The sequence below is a fragment of the Anolis carolinensis genome, chromosome 3 (genome assembly GCF_035594765.1).
Source record: "Anolis carolinensis isolate JA03-04 chromosome 3, rAnoCar3.1.pri, whole genome shotgun sequence".
Lineage (NCBI taxonomy): Eukaryota > Metazoa > Chordata > Lepidosauria > Squamata > Dactyloidae > Anolis > Anolis carolinensis.
The window spans coordinates 263,735,198-263,752,279 of NC_085843.1; the positions used below are offsets into that span (position 1 = coordinate 263,735,198).

Here is a 17,082-nt window from a genome sequence, read left to right on the forward strand (position 1 = left end):
GCTTTTTGAACAATGAAAAAAATTCCATAACTTGATTTATAGAAGCCCAGTTGTATACCAAAGTAGGTGATTCATCTGCAGTATTGACATGTCCTTTAATTTAAAAGCAATTCCAAACTGCTTGGTTCTTTTTCGTTTGGTTTTTCAGGCTGTAAGGACAGGCAAAGGACTAACTCTGAAAAGTTGCTTCTAGATGTTGTTTAGGTTGTCTTCATGGCGTTCAACATAGTGAAAAGCCTGGAAGCCTGGAAAAAAGATGTCTGGAAAATTAATCAGCACTGAGATCTGGAACAGCCAAAGGAAAATTGCTGTTTGCCTTACTTGACTTGGAGTTCAACACTTCCCAGCCAGAACTGGAAAACTAGAGATTTGACTAGAGAGAGACCAAATGGAAATATCATGTGTTGGGCATGGATGAAAAGGAATATTTAAATACTCTTCCAGTTCCTTCCTCCGCAGAGCTTAGTTACATCAAGAAGATGCATTGAGGAAAAACGATGCTGCGGAACGGTCACATTATAGATCAAGATGAGATGAACAGCATCTTATCCTATCTATATACTAATAAGGATCTCTTTGTTCTAGAGCAGTGGTTCTCAACCTGTGGGCCCCCGGGTGTTTTGGCCTACAACTCCCAGAAATCCTAGCCAGTTTACCAGCTGTTAGGATTTCTGGGAGTTGAAGTCCAAAACATCTGGGAACCCACAGGTTGAGAACCACTGTTTTAGAGGGTGTCACTGCCACATGGAAACACTTCCCAAGAACTTGCAATTTTTTCTTTGTGTCTGAATATTCAAAATCCAGAAAAGTTCTATGTGCATGTATGCGCGTGCGAACACACACAATTAAATATATATGAATTGAAGTTGGAACCAATTCCTTCTGTCAAAACAAAACATTCTGCAATCGAGGTACATGTATGTATGGCAATTCAGTCTCAGTGTCTTTCATACTATCACTTTGATGCTACTTGATACTTAACTGCCTGATCTCCATCCTACAGATTACTGGGGTTTATAGTTTTATGAGTTATGTCAAATTATCTGCTAGAAAGCCCTGGTTCCTCCCCAAATCACAAATCACAAAATTCTGTAGGGTTCACCAATGGCAGTTATGTGGTCGAACCAGGCCGGCCACTGTTAAAGTGATATTAAATGGTATTTAATGTGAAATGCAATTTCTAGGGGGGCATTGGTGGAAAGCAGTGAGCAAGGTGGAAAGGACAGAGCATTTTGCCTCTTTATTTTTAGATGGGGGGATAGCATGGATCAACCCAAATCATAACGACCTCTCATTTCTTTCAGCTGCTTTCCCTTTGAAGCTTCAGAACCCACACTGGAGATATGCCTCTTCCAACATGGACCAACAATTGTTTGTGAGTGGATTTTCCTCTCAAAACACAAGGGAGCCAAATGATTGGGACTTCTGTTTGAGTCTTCTATCTCCCACAAAGGTACAACTCTCTCATTGAACTATAGTTGATATGTTTTAACTGTACTGTGCAGAACCTAAGCTTTTTCCCAAAGTAATGGTACAGGGACATCTGGACAAATTCCAGTGTTCTCAGTCTAAGAAAGGAGCAGTTAGCTTTGCATAGGACAGGGAGAACTGGATCTCAAGTGAAGTCACTTTTTTGTTGCTACTGCAGTTGAAATTTCACTGACTGTCTTTTATTGACCTTTGGCTGAGATGGGGAATAGCCATTGAAATCACTCAAAAACATCTTTACTGACAATAGTGCAACATCTAAGACGGAACGTAGTAGGGTTACGACTCTAATATTGTCAACTTTTTTTCTCTGTATGTTTTTTTTAAATCATATTTACCTGATAAAAAAGACAATAAAGCTTTGAAATCTTGTATTTTGTGATTTGAAAGTGGCCAACTAAAGGTTTTCCTGCTTTGTGTATTTTGTTGTTTTTGCTATCTGTGAAACACAGCTAACCTGAATATGTTACCAGCATGTGTATCTCAATATCACTTAATGAACTTTCCAGAAGTGAGAGTATTTCACCGTCATGAATCCCAGATATCTTTCCAAGGGATAGTGGAAGCATTTCTGTCAATATTATAAATAGCAAGAAAGCAAGATAACTGAGTGTAAATGTGGATGCTCAAATTTAGTAAGTTTACAATAGCAAGTGAAATTTTCTGGATATATGCACATTAATAGCATTCATCAAAGCTCACTGCCATTCTACACAGTGTCAAAGATGATAAGAAATAAACAGTAGTTTAGAGGGCACTTGGAGCTTTAAATCGAATTCTAATTTCCTGTATTTCTTAAACTTTTAAGGCTTAAATCACGAGGCTGACAAATATATAATGCACAATTTGCAAAGCTTAGCACAGAAAAAAAGTTTGTTTGTTGCTTAAGAAGAAATCCTGCAGTGTTCAATCTGAATTACTCCCTAATATATGTGCATATGGAAGGCACCCTTAATGTGCTCTAAATAGAGGGAGTGCGGAATAACTTTTAATATTTAGAGCCAGATGCCATTTCTTGCTGTGCATTACATTTACAATGAAAGGTTCTGATTAAATTCAAATTGTTAGGCTTATTAATGACAAGCTCTTGGATCTGTATGCAAAATTTTATTTTAAGAAATCAGGTCAAGAGACTGTATAATTTGCCTGTTCAGAAACAGTCAAATTCTTTGTGCACCTGATATGTTCTCTTTGCCAACTATGCACGGCAGGGTTTAAATAAAAATAAACTGGAATCTAATTATTTACAGTGAAAGCCCTGGACCATCCTGTCAGAAAACTCCAGGGATGCCCATTGAGCTTTTCTAAGGCTAGAATCACCATAAAATTCTCCATGGACAATCTTATATGTCAAGTATTCAAAAAGTCACTAGCTTTCCTCCATTCCTCTTGGATGCTTGGTCACTGCAGTCTTTCAAAACATCCTCTTTCCATGTGGCATTTTCAGCATCTCTCTAAAGCAAGCATGGGCAAACTTTGGCCCTCCAGGTGTTTTGGACTTCAACTCCCACAATTCCTAACACCCTGTCGGCTGTTAGGAATTGTGGGAGTTGAAATCCAAAACATCTGGAGAGCTGAAGTTTACCCATGCCTGTTCTAAAGGCACCTCAGGTCAGCATCCATTCTCTATCACAGATGTAAGGTATCCTATGGCCATGCAAATGTTGTTGGAACCGAGCATTCCTTTGGCTATGATGGCTCTGGCATGAGGAATCCTACTTCTGAAATCTTAATAATAATACTGTTGGCTCACAGCGTAGCTGAAGTCTGCGATATTTGAAGAGTCAATGATGGTGGCTACATACCAAAGCCAGCAAGAGACTTTCAAAACACACGTCTCTAAACTGGCGCCAATACATTAGTAAACATTCAACTGACAACAGAAGAGCATTTAGGGTCACAATCTGTTTCTTCATTCAGAACACATAACACTACAGACCTGTGTTAAATCTTTTATATATTGTATTTTACTATGTTATTTAACTATTTTAATTGTTGTATCATTTTATTGTATTATGATATACTGGTAGTGATCCTGCCAGTTGTGTAAGCCACCCTGAGTCCCCTCGGGGAGAAGGGTGGGGTAGAAATATCAGAACTAAATAAATAAATAAATAAAATAGTCATGATCACACAATACTGAATAGAAAAGAGCCAATGAAAAGGATTTTTCTGAGAAATACAGTTACAACCTCTTACATATTTATTTAAGAGTAAACCCTGCTGAATTCATTGGTACTTAATTTTGAGGAGACATGAATAAGATTGCCATGTAAACACTGATTGCAAGCTTTATTTCAAAAGCACAGAGAGGGGCTTGTTTACAAGATCAGGGCAGAATCACAGGAGATAAGCGAATGCTCCAGACAATGGACATTCTGTAATGAAAAGAAATTAAGGGAAGAAAAGCAATAACCACTGAGCATTTATAATTCATGGCAAACTAGCTTGGCAATATCACTTTTGGAAGAGGAAAACAGTGTTTCTTGTATCCTGTTGGGATCAAAGAGATAATAACAATGTATTGGCGGCTTAAGGGGGGAAAACAGGCTTGGTCAGTAGATCTCTAGAGTTAACTTGTGAGATCCTTCCAAGACAATGTTCATGCAGCCTCCAGTATTTAAGATGCAACAGCAGTCTTAGTCTTTAAGTATTTTAACAGTAGCACAATATGACCTCCTTATTTGTGGGCTCAATATACACTTTCACTTACCCAAGCTCCAAAAATTCCCATCCTGGAAATATCTGTGGACTTCTCTAGTTCCTCCAGTACTATCCTATAGTATGCTTTCATTCTAGGTATAGTCAAAATATAGTGTGCACTATTATCTGCCATTTCAATTATCCACAAGGGGTGGGCAGGCCTTGTAACATATCCTCAGCGGATACAGGGGTCATGCTGTACTATAGTAAACTTTTACGCAATGTGGTTTTCTCCCAAGAACTCTTAAGGATAATAATTTTTCCTTCACTGGAGGAAGTGGTTATGAGAAAAGAATCAATTTATTGTTTTATTTAGTTTGCATCCCACCTTCCTTCCAATATGGGATCCAAAGTAAATTATATCATAACTCAAAAACAAAATACACCCAAATATTTAGTGTTTTTAAGGTTGCAGAAGTCAATTCGGGTATGTTGATATTAAGATAAAAGCATCAATCCACTAATAGAACTATTCGAACTTTTGTTCCCTCTCTAATGCAGCCCTCCACCACACCCTGCGAGAGACTCCAGAGGTGATCTGAGTTTCAAGGACTAATTTAGGAGTTCGTGAAGAGGCTAAAGCCCCCTGGTTCTCCTAGATTGGCTGTTCTGGCAACAGAAGTCAATTGCTAGATTTTTCCCATTTTGGAATAATATTGCCTAAGCAATACTTGCTCAGTTTGCATATTTTATCACACACATACAGAATAAATCTTCAAGCTAACTGTCACGACCCAGGCTGCAGAGCACCAATAACCATACACAGAGGCCAGAATCTATCTAATATCTTTATTAAGGAAATAAGTAAAGGCAATAAAAATAAGTGTAGAATATAGTTCAGAAGATGTCCTTTCAGGAAAGGTCAAATATAGTCCAGGAAAACAATGTCCAATATGAAATAGTAAGGTCCAAAGTTGTAATCCAGTAACCGAAACACTCACTTTGCCAAGCAAAGTGAGGGGAGATGACAAGGTCCTTTAGTCCATGAAACTTAGGCAAGGCAAGGAAATAGCTTGATTCAAGGCAACAAGGAACGAGGAACAGGGACAAGATCCGTGGTAATTACTTGGCAAGGTCCGGGAAGCAAGGCAAGGTCCGTGAAACAGAAACAAGGCTGGAAACGTGAATGAAGGCTTGAAAACAGGAACGAGGCTTGGAAACGGGAATAGCGCTGTCCACACACAGCCTACTCCAGTAGCTGACGAATTGACTCCGCAAGATTCCTTCGGGGCAAGGAACCTAAATAGGGTCTCGTTTTCCCACCAAAGAACACTTCTCTGGGGAATCAGAACCGAAAGTCAATCTCTGTGTCCAGATGCATGACTCCCTAGAATTTCTCATGGAAGCAGTCTTAATCAGCTGAATGCCTGTCTGCGATTCTCAGGCATTCTCAGTCTGCGATTCTCATGTATCAATGATATCTGGATGACCACATGTTTCCTAACTCTTTTAGTCAAACGCTTTCTATCTTTAGGTCTGACCTTGACATTGGGATTCGAGTTGAGAGGTAAGTCACTCCACAGTTGAGCACAGGATTGCCATCTATGTCTTTTAGCAGACCATTACTATCTGTCCTGAAAACATGTATTATTTAAGCACATTCTTCATTAATTATTTGTTGTTGTTTTCTGTCAAAGTGACTATCAGTAAGAGACCTCCAAAAGCCCTGGTCATCAATTTCTCTGCTCTTGGAAACTCAGGACTGGGGCTTCCTTGATTGAATGAATGCACTTGTAGTCTGTTTTTGTTTTCCTAGTGCCTTCCACTTTACCAAGCACCATAATCTTTTCTAATTATCATTAATTATATATGAAGAAAACTGTGTTTGATTTTTTTGAAGTATCATGCAAAGACATCACTTTCAACCCAAGTCTAGTATTAAGAGATTGAGCATGACTTATCCGGAATTCCAAAATTCAAAAATGTTTACAGAGTTGGTTGAGATAGTAACACCTTTGCTTTATGATGATGCAGTGTACACAAATTTTGCTTCATACAAAAAAAATCATTTAAAATATTTTGGAGAAAATTACCTTTGGGCTATGTGTATATGGTGTATATGAAAGAAACAAATTTCATGTTTAGACTTGGATCCCATCTCTAAGATATCTCATTATGTATGTATGTGTATGCAAGTAGAGGTACTCCAAAATAAGAAAAAAAAATCTGAAATCCAAAACACTTCTGGTTCCTAGCATTTTAGATAAGGCATGCTCATCTTGTATTCATCCACTCCCCTTTGTAAGTATCAGAAAATGTGATGCACCCATGACTTCCATTTATGTAAAAGATAAATGAAATAAGACACATTTTGACAAGAGATTTTTTTTCTTTTTTGCTTGTGTCAACAGTCATGCTGATACCGCCCATCGGAGAATGATACAAAGATTATTCAGAAGGCTTTCCTTTGTTTATTTTGATCCTTGTACTTTGATATTCTGTGACACAGAATATCTCACTTATTTTGGTCCCCATACATTTAGTGTAAGAACCCTTTCTTCCTCTTCCCTTACCAATATTTCTTTTACTTTACAAAACATTTTAAAGGAAACGTTTTTTAAGGGAAGGAATTGAAATTCAGCTGCATTGCACAGATTTGAACTGAGGCTCAGTCAGACACAGAGGTTATCAAGTGCTGTAGAATCCAAGAAAATGGAATTTATCATTCACTTATCATTCAGGACATTCTTTATTTGCTGCCAGTTCTTCCATACGTGTGTAAAAAGTGTAGGTGCCTGTTAGGTTTTCTCCAACAATGAACTTAAGAAAGGGAATTTAAATGACGAGAGGATTGTACCATACATTCTAGCACTGTAGTCCCAGGCTAAACCTCCTTTTCCCTGCATGTGATGGTTTCTCCAGTAAGTGTGAGGAGACAGGCAATCCAATTACAGGCAACCGAATCTGATGTCTCATCTAGTCTATCTATCTGTCTGTCTCACCTCTCTCCTTTTAGCCTGCCTCTCCATCTCGTCTGTCTGCAACATCTTCCTGCTGCCAATGATCAGGTGCCACCATCTGTTGCCAGCTGTCATCTGAATACACAGACAGTTTAGCCTTAGTTGGCCGTATCTAGAATTCATAGCTGAAAAGGATGACAAGAGTGGAATCCTATATTTGTTTATTTAGAAATCCTACCTACTATGTCCAACAATTTGCTCCCAAGTAATTAAAACTGCTATCTACACTCCTTTGTAGTCTTTGACCTGCAAAACTTGGTTGATGAATCCAGCTTTTATCCATCTTATACCTTGTTCTCAATTAGCAACAGCCATTTCAAATTATTATCTCTCATAGGCAAATTTAAACCTGTTCTCATCCAAAGTGAACTATGAGAATGAAACTATAGAGGTTATCTCAGGAAAGTCACAGTTCTGCCCTGATGTTGGTCATGATAATAAGAACACAGCAAGAGGAAAAGGAAAAATCAGCAAGTGGAAGGGAAGGATGCTTAAACAAGGTTTCTTAGTTATAACTTCTAAATATACTCTAGAGACTGACTTTCCCCAAATTCATCCATTTTGGGGTTTTCCAGTTTTATTTTATTTTTTTCAGCATCTGTTACGGATAGCTATCAAAAAGATAATCAGCAATTGGAACATAATATTGCCTCGTATCCAACAATTCTCATCAACAAATGTGTCCTGCTATGAAGAAAATAGGAAGACACATGGAATCACAGACAAGTATAACAATACAGCTACTACATGTTCACCACCATATGGATATGTGAAGCCATAAATAACAGCAAACTCTATTGGAATGAAGTACCTCTGGTCCAAGGATTCCACAGAGTGGTGTTGGAGGATCTAGAAAATGCCTAGAGAGTATATATTTTGTTGGACATTGATAAATGAAACTGCAAGTACTGGTCATACAGATGGGGAGGTTGCACTGAACATGGCCATGGTACAGAACAGGCTATCCAGATTGGATTATCACCGATACAACTGGTGCCACACACTCCAGCATAGCATAGGGGTAGGATAAAAACATAAGATATGCCAAAGCAATAATAAAAACAAGTTCATCAGGAAGAGGAATTAAAAGAATATTACAACAGAGACCAATTGAAGTCAACATAGGGATGAAATTGTAGCATCTAGTCTTTAGAACTAAGTGAAACCAGATTTATGTGGTTAGAAGGCAGGCTTGAAGGTAGCGATGTCCTTGGTTGCCTGGAATAATAACTGCATTACTCCAGGCAACCAAGGACATCGCTATCTACAAGCCTTAAAGTGTTGAAAGGAGAGACATTTTACAAATGTTGGTGCCCTGTTTATTTCAGGCTTATAATACCTAACTAAAAAGATATGAAAGAATCCATTAACAACTTAGAGATTCACTGGGAAGAAATTTCTTGCATGTACTTGGACTGTATTCATAAAAAAAAAATCTTCCCAGTGAATCTCAAAAGTGCTAGTGCATTCCATTTTGGTGTTTTTGAATGTTTATTGGCATATTTCAAGTCTAAATCCAACATATATTAGAATATTGGATTCCTCGCCCTCCAATCTTTGTCGTTAACTGCAGACGAGACAGCTCTGATTTATGGCAACCCTATGAATGAGATACCTGCAAGTCATTGTGTTGCCAACAGACTTGTTTAGGACTTGGAAACTCAGGGCTTGGCTTCCTTGATTGAGTCTCGCCAGTGCAGTCTTCCTCTTTTCCTATGCCTTCTATCTTACTAAGCATTATTGTCTTTTCTAATGAGTCACATCCGAAGTATGACAGTTTCAGTTTAGTCATTTTGGCTTCCAGGGACAATTTAGGCACAATTTGCTCTTGGACTCATTGAGTTATCTTTTTGTCAGTCCAGGATATTCACGGTACTCTCCTCCAACATTACATTTGTGATTAGCTTATTTTCTTCCTCACTTTCCAGCTTTCACATAGTAAATATGATGTTCTGGCTTTGGTATTCAGTACTATAAAAATCGTCCCCCAGCCTTCCCTGCAGAGATTGTACAAGGCTTCAGGAAAGTTTTTGGGATGCTTAGGAAGGGCAATGATAAGGGAAGATTATGCCTCTCTTCTGACATTGGATTCTACTATTGAGTGAGCAGAAAGGACAGCTTTGGTTACCAACAAATACAACTTTTTTAAAAAAAAGTATTTTCAGATTTGTTATGATTTCTCACATTCTAAGCAGGAAGAAGTCAAAACCCTAGATGTTGAAATGCTTTTATCAAATGCCAAAAGCCCATAATGTATCAAGCTCCATTAAAACTGGCTTTTTCCCACTAGTAACAGCTTTTTATTTTCAAACATGGACTCAAATACATGTATTTCACAGCATAGTGATTTAAATGTTATAAAATTGAGGTGCGTTTGGGAAAGAGGGGCAAATAACCAGATGAACAAAACAGAAAGCATTTAATTCACCCAAAAAATTCAGTTTGCCTTTGAAAAATTAAGGTACCTGAAGTTACAGAGAGCATCAAATTGGAAAAACAGTGGCTTGTCCATCAAATTGTGAAAATATGCCATCCAGCAATTTAATTAATATAGCAATGTAACTGAGGTATAGCCACAACTGTTAATTCCAGATGATCCAATTAAAAATGAAGTGGCTTTAGTGTATCAGAATCTGCTTAGAATATTAGGCAACTATTTGAGATGAGTTTCCACAGGCTGAAGAGCTCATTTTGACAGAATTCCCAAGCTGCTGGTAAAGCTGCCCAAAATGCCAAGGTTACATTTAGCCGTATAAACAGCCAGAAATGCAGCTATAGCCCTCAGGGAAGGATCCAAAGAAAATGTGTGGGATATATACAACAATGAATTCCCTTATTATTTTCCTATTACCAGTAAAGACCTAAAGACAATCCAAACCGTATATAATTACGAACACATACGTTGCACTCTGTAAAATCTCAGCATCCTTTTTCTGAAATGCTTGGGATCCAAACTGTTTAGAATTTTGGATTTTTTTGGGGGGGGGGGGGAATTTGGAATATCTGTATTTGCATGTACATACAAACATAATGAGATATCTTAGAAATGGATCCCAAGTCAGAACATGAAATTCATGTACAATTTCATATACGTACACTGAATGTAATATTTTAAATGATTTTGTGCCTAAAACAAACTTAATGTACCCCCAAACCATCCAAAAGCAAAGATGTGACTATCTCAGTTACCATATGAACAAATTTAGAATATTTTGGATTTTTTCAAATTCTAAACAAGAGATGCTCAACCTGCAGTTGCAAAACATGGAAAATCACAGACAAACATATTAATGTATAATTGTACAGGTATACCATTACATTTCTGTTGGAAACTACTGGGTATAGATATGCTAGAACTAGCAACAAAGGGACTTTTTATAGCTAACCAGTGTGCTTTGCTTGAGAAATATCCAGCAACACACCGTTCCCATTAGAATGTCTATCAAAGTAGAACAAAGGATAAATTAGCCAAATCTCCAGAGAGTGGGCTTTTCATAGGAATGTGAATGGCCACACTTTGAATTAACATAATACAAGAATAGATAAGCCATTGCTCCAGTACAGCATGGCTCTTACTAAATTCATTTCACCAACTGGAAGCATATTCAATTGACCTACATGAACTGCTACTGCGGGACCATCAACCGCAAACATTTTTAATAATCCCCAGAAGTATGTGTCAGGTAGAGTTTGTACATAAAGAAGCAAAGGTTTACAAAGCCAATGTGGTGTAGATAACTTTGGTTCATAACTCTCAAGCAAATTAGGAGTTGTTCTTACGGTTGTGGGCCTTCAAGTCATTTCTGACATATGACAACCCTAAGATGATCATATCATGGGGTTTTCTGGGGCCGAGAGAGTGTGGCCTATCCAAGGTCACCCAGTTGGTTTCCATAGTCAATTGAGCAATCGAACACTGACTCTCAGACTGGAAGATCTTGGGTTAATCATTCTTTTTGAACCAAACCTATATTACAGAGTTTCTCTTAACAGGATAAAATGACAGGAAAGGAAAAACAGAATTACATACACTGTTCTATGGCCCTTGGCATATTAAAATTAAATTAATATTTTATATCATTTTATAATAAATGATGTTTCTTCGCCATCCCTTGGATAAAAGGAAACAGGGACTGCAGAGATGTTGAAACATAAACTGTGTTTTCAACATACACATGATTTTTACTCTGACATTACAGTTTTCAAGGGAGATTTTTTTAATACAGTATATTATGCATCTTTTGTGAGTCCATTAAACAGGTATCAGGTTTAGAGCTGTTGTTGTCAGAAAACAGTGTCTTCAAGGTAGCCATCAACTTCTATTTCAATAAGGACAAGCATTTCATTACAATATATTTGCATTCAATTGCCCAAGGAAAAGCTGAGAGAGTAAGTCAAACTAGCATTGGCTCTAATATACCATTCTGTCTTGAACATATATTTCTAATTTCACATGAATATTCAGTTCAGATGCCGCTATCCAAATAAAATGCACACAAATAAAAAATGCCAGCCATGGCGAAATGTTATATTTGCATTGCTAATCATACTTCACTCCAGCCTACTGTTTGCAATTATGGCCTAAATCCTATTGTTAGTTCCAGCAAGAATAGATCCATGAATCAATGGGATTAACACCAGCATTTACTCAAAACAGGATTCAATTGTATGGGTAAATAAAGTTAAAAAGTATCCATATACAGTAGAGTCTCACTTATCCAAGCCTCGCTTATCCAAGCTTCTGGATGATCCAAGCCATTTTTGTAGTCAATGTTTTCAATATATCGTGATATTTTGGTGCTAAATTCATAAATACAGTAATTACAACATAACATTACTGCATATTGAACTACTTTTTCTGTCAAATTTATTGTATAACATGATGTTTTGGTGCTTAATTTGTAAAATCATAACCTAATTTGATGTTTAATAGGCTTTTCCTTAATCCCTTCTTATTATCCAAGATATTCGCTTATTCAAGCTTCTGCCGGCCCGTTTAGCTTGGATAAGTGAGACTCTGCTGTATTTGCAAATGTAACTAGAAATAGGAAAAATATTTCTAGATTCTAAAAAACCCAACTGAACAAAAAAGCAAGAAACTTTATTTTTCTTCCTCCCCATCCTCTGTTTTATAGCCTAAAGCTACTAAAGCTCATTTTTGTTGTTGTTACATGCCTTCAAGATGATTCTGACTGTTGTGACTATAACTATAGGGTTTTCTAGGCAATTCAGAGAGGGTTTGCAGTTTTCTTCCTCTTGGGCTGAGAACATGATTTGCCCAAGGCTACTCTAATGGGCTTCTAAAGCTCAGCCAAGATTTTTCAGACTCCTACACCAATACTCAAACTACTTCACCATTCTGCTCTCCTTTACTTTTGGTTATAACTCTTTAGCAGATATGAGCCCTGCCATTTTAGGCTACAAAAGCCAAGCACACATTTTACAGGATGGGAGATACTTGGCGAAACAGCAGTGTATGTAAAAATGACCTTGGAATTACTGTGGATCATAAGTTGAAAATGACCCAGTTGTGTGATGCTTCAGCAAAGATGCCAAAAAATATTGTAGCCTGTATTAATAGAAGCACAGGATATACACAAATTGGAGCAGCTTCAGAGAAGGGCAACATGGATGGTAAGAGGAACTCAGAACAAAACATAAAGGGAAGATTGAAGAAGCTGGGCAGTAGATTTATTCTGCTGCCTTAGTACCAGTTTTAATATATTTAAGTTTCAGTACGGTAGATTTTGATTGAATAGTAGAAGGAATGTTCAACAGTTATTTATTTAAAGTGATAAAATAAAGGAATCACAAGCAGCTAAATAGTTTTAGACCAAAAGCGGGCAACAGTGACCGCATTGTCTGTAGCTTTAAACAACTCCTCCTCCGTACATGAGGCAGGATGTTGTGGGCAAGCATACATATGCGGAGTTGTTTGTTCTGCTCCACAGTCACACAAGGTGGAAGATTCCTCCAGGTAGTGCCATCTTGCCAAGTTGTCTTTTGATCTGCCCACTCCGCTTCTGAGTCTGTTTAGGGACTTCCATGTTGCCCATTCTTGGTTTGCCCCTGGAAACCAGTTGGAATTGCCAGGTTTAGCTGCCCAGAGCGACACCCTTGCTGCTGCTGGAGGAACATCAAGAGGAGTGGTGGTTCTCATGAAGCTTTTCCTTGATTTAAGTCTACTGGGAGGAGGCTGATAGTCATGCAGTGGATGGCTTTCGCAAAGTTCAACGTTATTTCTCTCACAGTTAGCAACAACTTCCTGTTGCACATTGGGGGGGGGGGGGCAATGTCAGCTAACTTGTAGAGGTTATCAACAGGTGTAGCTTTAAGGCATCCTGTGATTATTCTACATGTTTCATTCAGTGCTATGTCCACCTGCTTCACACGGGCAGACTTGTGCCAGACAGGACAAGCGTACTCAGCAGCTGAGTAAGACAAGGCCAGGGCTGATGTTCTTATTAATTGTGGGTCTGCATCCCATGCACTGCCAGTAAGTTTCTGCAGGATGTTGTTGCGTGCAGCTACTTTGTGCTTGGTGTTCATGCAGTGTTTCCTATATGTTAGTGTTCGATCTAAGGTGACACCAAGATATTTAGGATGGAAACAGTGTTTGAGCTCTTGGCCTTCCCAAGTAACTTTCAGTTTCCTGTTGGCTTCACGGTTACGTAGGTGGAAAGCACACACTTGTGTCTTGGCAGGGTTAGGCTTCAGGTTCTTGTAAACCTGAGCAACGTTTCTTGTAAATGGCTAATCTTTCCAACCCAAAAGCATTGCTTTTAAAAATGTTCAACAATTGAGCTAATTATAGAGAGGTTAAAAACTTGGCTCTTCCAGTGCGCTTTTGAATAATCTAGTCCCCATGATCAAATCTATATTCAAACGATTACACTATATCTCGCACTTTACATTACTCTTCCCTGGAAATAATTTGAAGTCCTCCCTCACTCCAATTCTCCTGAGAATGTTTGAGCACTTTGTTCTACTATGCTCCATATGGCACTATAATATACATTGCTGCACTTTTGCCTAGACCGTCCTCCCATTTTATTCCACTTTAAAACCACATTTTAGAATTGGTTTTTACAGTGATTGTATTGTTATTGGATTGTATCATCCGGTCTAATGTGTTTTACCTGATTATTGATGCTGTTTTTACCTGTATTTTATTGTGCTTTTATTTGTTTTTGGGCTTGGCCCCGTGTTAGCCGCCCCGAGTCCCTACGGGGAGATGGAGGTGGGATAGAAAATAAAGTTGTTTGTTGTTGTTGTTGTTATTAGAGGTGATAAGGTCTATTTCTTTGGACAGCTACCAGTTGGATATGTTTTTACTGAGTTGACTCAATTAAGCAGAGGATTGGACTTCGGCCTTTAAGATTCCTATTTCTATTATTCTTTTCTGAACAGACAAGTTAACCAGCAGCTTCATTTCAATTTCTAGTTAATTTACTTCACCAGCACCCGGTTTATGGTTTTTTAGCCAAGTATTCTTTGCAGTTGTCAACTTGGGCCCCATCTACACTGCCTTATAATGCAGTGTTGATTCATATAATGCAGTTTAACTGCACTGAACTGCATAATCTGAGTCTACACTGACCATATACTACAGTTTCAAAGTGCATTATATGGTAGTGTAGTTGGGATCTTAATCAGGGCCTCAAGGATGCAGCCTATCCTACTATTCTTTGAAGCATGCTATTCAGACATCAGAAGAATGACCTTTTTATAATCTCCATCTTATCATAGACTAGGTCAATACAGTAACACAGTCTCGGGATGTAAGGGTTTGCTAACAAATGGCTTGATTGTATCTTGAGCTCAGTAGAGAGGGTTATTTCATGTTGACAGGCCCCGGAAAAAAGGAAATATATGAGAACACTGTTGTTTGGGTGATGACAATACAGATCTTTGTCTGGGAGGCTCTAACCATCATCTCTCTATTGTAATTCCAGAAACAAGAACAGAAAGTTTTAATGTTTTTATTGATATCACTGCTATAAAGTTGACTGCAGAATCGTTTCACATAAACAATAGAAAGGAAATAAATCTCAATCACTTTACTTTGAGGCTAATAGGATACCAAATTCTTCTGCAATGATCAACCCAAACTTTCTTCAAGGCCACAATAATAATAAGCTCTTTTCATAATTACTCCCAAAGCTTCTTAGATGTTTCATATTATAAAAGTATTATAGGTTGAGTATCCCTTATCTAGGGGCCTCCGGTGGCGCAGTGTGTTAAAGCACTGAGCTGCTGAACTTGAGAACCAAAAGGTTGCAGGTTCGAATCCGGGGAGCGGAATGAGCGCCCACTGTTAGCCCCAGCTTCTGCCAGCCTAGCAATTAAAAAACATGCCAATGTGAATAGATCAATAGGTACCGCTCCGGCGGGAAGGTAACGGCGCTCCATGCAGTCATGCCAGCCACATAACCTTGGAGGTGTCTACGGACAACGTTGGCTCTTCGGCTTAGAAATGGAGATGAGCACCAACCCCCAGAGTCGGACACGACTGGATTTAACCTCAGGGGAAACCTTTACCTTTAACTTACTATCCCTTATCTGGGCTTTTGAAATTCAAATACTTCAAAAACAAAATTGTTCATGTGGATGGCTGCTGTATGATGGTTCAGTGTACACAAACTTTGTTTTATTTGCAAAAAATAATACAAATATTGTGTATAAAATTGCCTTTGAGCTATGTGTATAAGGTGCATGTGACAGATGAATGGATTTTGCGTTTAGAGTTTCTCCTTATGTTTAGGCAACTATTCCCAAATCTAAAAAAATCCAAAATACTTAACTCTTCTAGTCCCAAACATTTCACATAATGGATACTCAATGTGTACCATATTACAACTTTCCTGGTATCCAAAGTGTATCTAACAAGCACTTCAATCAGTCTTCAGTAACCATAACTTGCAAACACATTTTAAATTACAACTAAGTCTCTATTTATCTAATACCATGTCCTCTTCCAATATAAACTTTCAATATACATGCAAACTTCTCAAAGCCTCTGAAATGGAATTGGACCTAAAACATGTCAATATATGAAAAGAAGAATAAATAGCATGAGGCCAGATTTCAATAAAGTTCTGATCCTGTATACTTAGGCTACAATCCATTAAAACAATTGTGTTTTGCAAAAGAAATTCTATTAAAAAATTCCTACAAACAAAAAGAATTGATTGCAGGCCAGAGAACTTAAGATTAAAGCGAAAGTCTGTCATTATTGAAAAATGCTTTCCCGAGTTTTCTCTATTTAATGTGCATGGAACTGCAGTAGCTTAGTTAGTACTGAATTTCATTGCTTCTATTTAGAAGGCTATGAAGATCTATCTACCAGGCTTACCTAGTTTTCTGTTTTAGCAGAAACAAGAGCTTGGAAAAGTTGTATTTTTGTTCCACACGCTCAGAGTAACACAAATCAGAATCACAATCCCACATGAGGACTATTCTGTGCTCTCAGCAGAACATCATCTCCTTTAATTCTGAAAACATAACTGTGTTTTATTGTAACTAAACTAACGTATTTTCCTTCTGTAAAATCATTACAGGAAAATCTAATAAATACTGAGTGGGGCTGGCCTTTAAAGTCATAAAAGCTATTCTCAGGATGGGCACTGATCCCACATGGGTTCCTGAGTCAGTCTTAAGGGCTTCTATCCAAGCTGCTCCTTCCTAATATGCTGATCTATTTCCACAACATACAGACACTCCTTGGAAGGGTTCTTTATATAGAATGCAGAACAGCCGTCTCATGAGGATAACCTATTTGCTGGTGACTTCTTCCATAGTGATGAGAAATCTGCTAAAATTGTCTTGTGACTCTGCTCAGACTGGACTTTGGGAACAAGACATCCTAACCCTGTTCCAAACAACCCCATGACCTGTCCTGCTCACTTCAAAGGATCAGTCTGAACGCAGA

The 17,082-nt window shown here is 38.1% G+C and overlaps 1 protein-coding gene and 1 long non-coding RNA gene across 3 annotated transcripts in view; both read right to left on the minus strand.

The window, feature by feature from the left end:
* ppm1l (protein phosphatase, Mg2+/Mn2+ dependent 1L) overlaps window positions 1–17,082 on the minus strand; it is a 233,233-nt gene that overhangs the window by 120,297 nt on the left and 95,854 nt on the right. The window lies entirely within an intron of this gene.
* Window positions 1,800–17,082, minus strand: part of LOC134298049 (uncharacterized) — a 64,306-nt gene continuing 49,023 nt past the window's right edge. The window contains exon 2 of the long non-coding RNA XR_010005029.1: window positions 1,800–17,044. This is a non-coding gene — a long non-coding RNA (uncharacterized LOC134298049). The remainder of the gene's footprint in view (window positions 17,045–17,082) is intronic.